We start from the raw sequence: 6,696 nt of genomic DNA on the forward strand, positions 1-6,696 counted from the left end.
CCATTCAACAGTCCTTCCGAAATGTCACTCTACTGCTGTGGATGACAAAGACGACATGTTTAGAAAATTTAAAACATCAGTTGCTTTATACAATTGCTCTTGAGGTGTCATACCTACGGGATTCCCCCTCTTTTGTTTAGCAAGCATGATTTTTAAAGTATGATGCATACGCTCCACAATTGCTTGCCCAGTTGGGGAATGAGGAATACCGCTAACATGTTTAATACCCCATGTCTGTAAAAAGGCCTGTACTTTAGCGGACACATAAACTGCTCCGTTATCAGTTTTTATAGTTTTCGGTACTCCCATGACTGCAATGCATTGCAACCAATGTTGAATAACATCACGAGCCTTCTCTCCTGTATGAGCAGTAGCTACAACAAAGTGAGAAAACAAATCAACTGAAACATGTACATAGTGCAAATGTCCAAATTACATAATGTGTGTAACATTGGATTGCCAAAGTTCATCAGGTGTAAGCCCTCACGAGTTAACCCCTGCAAATGATGGCAGAGGAGCCAGCTGCTGACAATCGGGAGAAGTTCGCACAATATCATGTGTTTGTTGTTCTGTTAAAGAAAATTGCTTCCCCAATGCCTTCGCATTTCGATGAAAAAAATCATGCGACATTTTAGTTTGCTGCATAATGTTCGGAGTTGTTACCACCAGAGTGTGGTAATCTGCAACTGTGTTTCCCTCAGTTAAAGGATGAGGTAAACAGCTATGGGAGCCTATGCGGACAGTAAGATAAGGAAACTGTCTTTTTCGCAAAAGCAACATTAATTGCAGTAATAGCTTAAATAACAATTGGTTCTCTACTTGTTTTAGAAATGCTCCTTCAAGTCTTTGAACAATGCCAGTAACGTATTGAGAATCTGTCACTATATTTAACAGTTCCTGTCAAAAGCCCTTACAGTAGCAGCGAATTCCACAATTTGTGTAGATCCTTCAACTGGAGTTACAACCGAATCCCATTGTCCTTCAGAGGTCTTCCAGGCTACAACTGCTTTTCCTGTTTTCCCTGAGCCATCTACAAACACCGTATGGGCGCGAGCAAGAGGCTTTGGCGCTAGTAGGATGCGCGGTTGTAAAGGAATTTGTGGATGTGACTGTAACAGTCTGTGCCGGAGCAAAGAATAATTTATTTGCCTGATATAATCTACTAAGGCTATTTGTAGGTTAAGGCTTTGTGATAACCAAAGGTCAAAGTCGTCCCTTTTGACGGGGATGTGAATGTGCCTTGGATCCATTCCAGAAAGCTGCTGACAGCACAAACCACCCTGCGAAATCAATTGTGCTAACATTTCAATCATCATAGTTACTGTTTTTGAAAAGGTATGTGGCAAAAATACCCACTCTAATGCAGTCAGGCTCTTTGCAAGTGCATCATCCCGCTGTCCTATCAGGGCGTAAGGTTGAAATTCTTGATATATCACAAACAGTCTGATAGGAAGGTGGTCAATCCATCTTGCAGTGGTAGTAGACTGTATCTTATCTGCAACTTGCTGTAATGCCTTCTGAGCTGTTGAGGTTAATGAATGTGGAGAAGCTAAATCTGGATCTCCTTTCAATATATTAAACAATGGAGACAACTCTTCGGTGGTAATTCCTAGCAAAGGACGAACGCAATTAATTATTCCCAATAACTTTTGAAGGTCGTTTAAGGTGATAACTGAATGAGCAATGCGTAAATGTTGAGGCTGTATATGTGTCTTCAGGTCTATGTGCAGGTATCATGAATGGCGTAGGCGTTCCTGGTTGCAACACACCCATTTGTTCCATTACAGCATTAATAGCTCCTAGGTCTTGTAACAACCTCCACTTTCCAGATATTTTTAGGATGATAAAGATAGGAGTGTTCCAGGGGCTGGTAGAAGGAAGTATATGTCCTAATTCTAATTGTTCAGCAACCAGTTCTCTGGCCTTTTGCAGCCTCTCCCCTTTCAAGGGCCACTGATCAACCCAAACAGGCTTGTCTGTTTTCCAAGTCAATTTTAGGCGAGGCCGTTTGTCAGTGACCCTTAGGATAAATTTGTAGTAAGAGTCATATTCCATTGTTGCAACAAATCTCTTCCCCTTAATGTACAGGGAACCGGCATGACAAAAGGTTGTAGTATCCCTTGTTTGCCATCTGGCCCTTCTATCAATAAGGACTGAGCAGTCTGCCATGGCACCTGCATTCCTCCTACACCTGCTACTGCTGTGGTAGATCTCATCAAGGGCCGCTCCACAGGCCACTGAGATTGTTGTACAATAGTCACATCAGCACCCGTGTCCACTAGACCGGAGAATAATTTTCCATTAATTCTGCAAGAAAGCATAGTCTGGCCGCTTGATACCTTTTGTGTCCACAGAATCTGAGGCATGCCTGTACTACCAAAACCTCCATTTTGAGGTGTCCCATTACTGAATGTTGTTAAAACAGGAAATGGTATCAATTGAGTGATTTTTTCCCCTTGAGGTATAATGCAAGGAGGTTTTGGAGTCCAGGACATGATTTTTATTTCCCCTTTATAATCTGAGTCTACAACACCAGGCAGTACAAACAATCCTGTGCAAGTTGTAGAAGAACAGACAATTAAGAGAGCTGCACTGTTTCTTGGCAACAGCCCACAGACCCCCGTAGGCAAAAGGTGTACACTAGTATCTGTTATTGTGGTTGGTTCAGAAGTGGCCAGGTCCAACCCTGCACTTCCTGCTGTGGCGGGTTGTAGGCTGGTGACACACAACTTGTCTCCGATGTCTGGGGGGTTGCTACTTGCCCTGCAAAGGCCGGATTCATTGTTTTTGGGGCGCTGGGCCTCGCCCCCCTCCTCCTTTTTCCTGGGAGGGTCCCAGTAGGATTACTGAGTTTATCATATTTTGAATGACATTGGCTACTCCAATGATACCATCTCTGACACCAAGGGTATGGTTGTGTTGGGGTAGCAAGCCTTCTTGAAATTGGATGGTCAGTGCATTGGGAACAATTTTGTTTAATATGTCCTTCCTTATCACAAAGGAAGCATTAACAGCTTCACAGGCTACCACCATCTGTTGAGCTAAAGCAGTGGCTAACATTTCTGCTTTATGTTGCTCAGAGCCCACGTTTTGACAGGCTCTTACTACCTCTGATAGAGTCTTGGCCTTATTTCGCAACGGCTCTAAAGCGCGCTTGCAATTCGCATTAGCATTTTCAATTGCTAATTGAAACAACAACAATTGCTGGGCCTCCTCAGAATCTATTTGCGTTTGGGTAGCAGTCTGCAAACTGTCGAAGAAGGGAACGTAAGGTTCTCGCGCCCCCTGGCGCACAGCCGCAAGTGACGTTTCTCTTCCTGTATCGGGAACTCGCCTCAAGGCTCTAATAGCCAGCGTTATGGCCTGATTAAAAATTCCTCCGTCTAACTGGGCTTGTGCCTGCGCAGTGGCGCATGGCCCTTGTCCCAGCAACTCGTTCAGACCTATATTAATCCCTTGAGTAAGATTGTCCATAATTTGAGCAGCGGCAGCATCACGATACTCGGTGTCCCAGACCGCAAATTGTGCTGCAGTCAAGATTAACCGCAAAAGAGAACGCCAATCATACACTGTCATTGTATACGAGTCAGCTACGGCATGAATAAGATTCATTGTAGAGGAAGATTGCAATCCGTAATCTCTGGCAGAATTTCTTAACTCTTTAACTAAGTCAAAAGGTAAGTGCTGATATTGAGGAGGTTGGTTAAGTCTATCAATTACAGGGATCGCTTGTAACATCTGAACATCTCCCCTGCGCAAAGCCTCCCGCCAACATTCTGACAATATACCGCAATACCCCAATTCTGGCTGCGTACATATAAGCGGTTGATAAGAAGGAACAGACGCGGTACCTGGCGCAAATGGAGGAGGGTTAAGAACGGAGAAGCGCGATAACGACTTCCGTCAGTCTTGCTGTAAAATCTCCTCCGCAGTTGGATCAGATGCAGGCATAGCTTTAATTGGGGTTAAAGGTGGATATAAATCAGGTTCAGTCTCTGGATTTATTGGACCAGGATCAAAGGGATCTTCTGGCTTTTTGCCTCCTGAATTCTGCTTTTGGTAATGTTCTCCAGGATTGAGAATTTCAGCAGATTCAGGCTCAGGGTCCGCAACTGGGGGTATTACGTCAACAGACTGAGGTTCCTCTGGGGGCGCTTGTGGTGCCCCTCCAGTAACCCCTTGCAGGGCTTGCTCTGCGGGATGCAGTGTTCGTATGGCAGTGTATACAGTTCGCCAAGTAATTATTTTTCCTTCTGGCAAGGGCAAGAGCAGCGTCTCCCACGTTTGCAGTTCCTCCCCCACTTTTTGCCAGTGAGCTAAATCATAGGACCCCCCTTCAGGGACTGTGAGCAATTATCATGTATCCATATAAGCAAAGTTACTAATTCGACGGGCCACTTTAAAGCCCTGTTCTGTTAAAATGCGCTGCAGAAGTTCAAGTTGCATTTTCTGTTCTCGAGTAGCTGTTTGTCCTATTTTTAATATCTACCGCGGCTGCTCACCTTTTTCGTCCAGCGAACGGTGATGAAAGTAATTGCTAGAGAGCTCTCAGTATGAATTTCTCCGTCCAGCTGCAGGTACACCACCGGATAATTAGTACTTCATATCTCTGTTCCTTTTAATCCTTGTTCTTTTAAACCCTGTTCGAGCGCCACTTGTGGTGTATGAGGGCATGGACTCCGGCTGTGATAAGCACGAAATCGTTTATTGCTTCTCAAGCATCGGCTCTTATACCCAAGCTCTAAAACTTTCCATGCACCTGCTAGGCAAGTAAACACACATTTCAGATCACTAACCCAGACACCTTATTCAGTTCCCACTAAGATAAGCACACAAAGCTGTTTTCTTGTTCCATGTTTATATCATGAAGCTGTTTTCTGTTCCATGTTTATATTGGACCAGTTCCTCTTCATTCCATCCGTATTGACATCTGCGTTCCTGTTGCTGTGTGCTCTGCTCGCTGTGTCTTTGGCCGTACACAGGCCTCTGCTCGTAGATCTGCCGCATTCCACAATCTGATCGAAGTGGATTAGAGATGAATAGACAGGGCCTTGAGTAGCATAAACATCTAAGGAAGAATTAATAGAATAGAGGGAAAAAAGAGGAATTAAACTCTAAAATTAAACTTTCCTTTTGAAACAATGGTCATTATTTGTCCTAATTAGAATGCAATATTTAGTTTAGGGACAGCCTAGAGGTTGAGGCTTTGCATTCTTTCCCTGTAGTTTCCATTGGTTTCTCACAGTAGCTCTTCTGTATTTCATATCCCTTGTTTAGCAAGGTCTAAACCTATTCCTCTGCGTGGTAGGTAAATACCACATTTTACAGATGAGGCAAGTGAAGATCAGAGGAATCTTGTCAAGATAGGGCAATCCTGTGCTCCATTTATCTCCTGTTCCAAAATGGTCTTGGATAGATCTGGTAGGGTGCATGGTAAAACAGAGGATTAATGGAAATTGTGGTAGGGATTTTATGTTATCAAAGCACACAAAACTGAACTTATGCCTTTTGGGTTATGACTAACCTACTAAATTACTGTACTTCAAAAAATTGCTTTATATCTGTTCTTGGTGTGTCAGCCTTAAACAAAACTTGTTTGGGCATTATGGAATAATTTAGGGATGGAAGACTTGCAAACCAGGGTTGGAGTTAACACATGGGTGATTATGTCACGCACAACTGCAATATAGCTGTATGGTTTTTTACTTTATATATTATTGCATAGCACTTTAACATGTACAAATGTGTGTCTTATGAGAAATCCTTGAAGTCTGTTGCTTTCAACAGAAAAAAGAAGTGCTATCTGAGGGATAATGGATTGGACTTTAGTTTGCCAGTTATCGGGCAGGAGTATCTTTTTTGCATGAATTTAGGATTAATGTACATAATTCTCCTAATTGTATATGCATCGGATTTGAGGATGTTAACACAATATTCATTTTCCTGACTCTGAAAGTTCAAAATTAAGTTTTGTTTTGTTTTTTTTCCCCAAATGTTGCTAGAAGTGATTCATTGTCATTTGGTCCTTGGAAACTGGAGGAAGACAATACACTGCTAGAGTTTTATTATTGTTTTATTATTGTTTTCTAAATCTGCTGCCTCTCAGGGACTTAAGAGAAAAATACCCTTATTCTATTAAAGTATAAAAAAAAACAAGAAAGAAGGAAGAAAAGACAGTGACCATTGAAAATTATTTTGTCATGAGTCGAGTTATTTAATAAGGAAAATTAAAGAAAATGCTTAAAAAGAGCTGCTAAACTGGAATGACATAATTTGTCTTAAAAGCGGATTCAGATATCAAATTAACGCTAAAAAGAAAAACTGATGTGCTTAACGATAAACTGTTGAAGATCTGACCTGTTGAAGCCAGGCCAAAGGAATGGCTGGATCAAATGACAATGAGACAGTTGTGTCCAAATTTCTGTGTAGTATATAGAGATGAGAAATTTGGTCTTGAAGGCCTGGAGAGCTGTGTCTCACCGATTCATGAAAGCTTCTTGGGAAGTTACATGCAAAATTCAGATATCTACAACTGCATATGCAGCTACAAAAAATGTAACTTTTTTTTTCTGTAATATTTTTTTGAGTAGAGGGAATATTATGGTTCCATTCTTTAGTAAGGTAACCTTTACTACTTTTCTGAAGTACTGTTCTTAAATCAGCATACATGCTAACAATTGTGCTGTAGTAAAAACT

The sequence above is a fragment of the Chroicocephalus ridibundus genome, chromosome 5 (assembly GCF_963924245.1).
Source record: "Chroicocephalus ridibundus chromosome 5, bChrRid1.1, whole genome shotgun sequence".
Classification (NCBI taxonomy): Eukaryota; Metazoa; Chordata; class Aves; order Charadriiformes; family Laridae; genus Chroicocephalus; species Chroicocephalus ridibundus.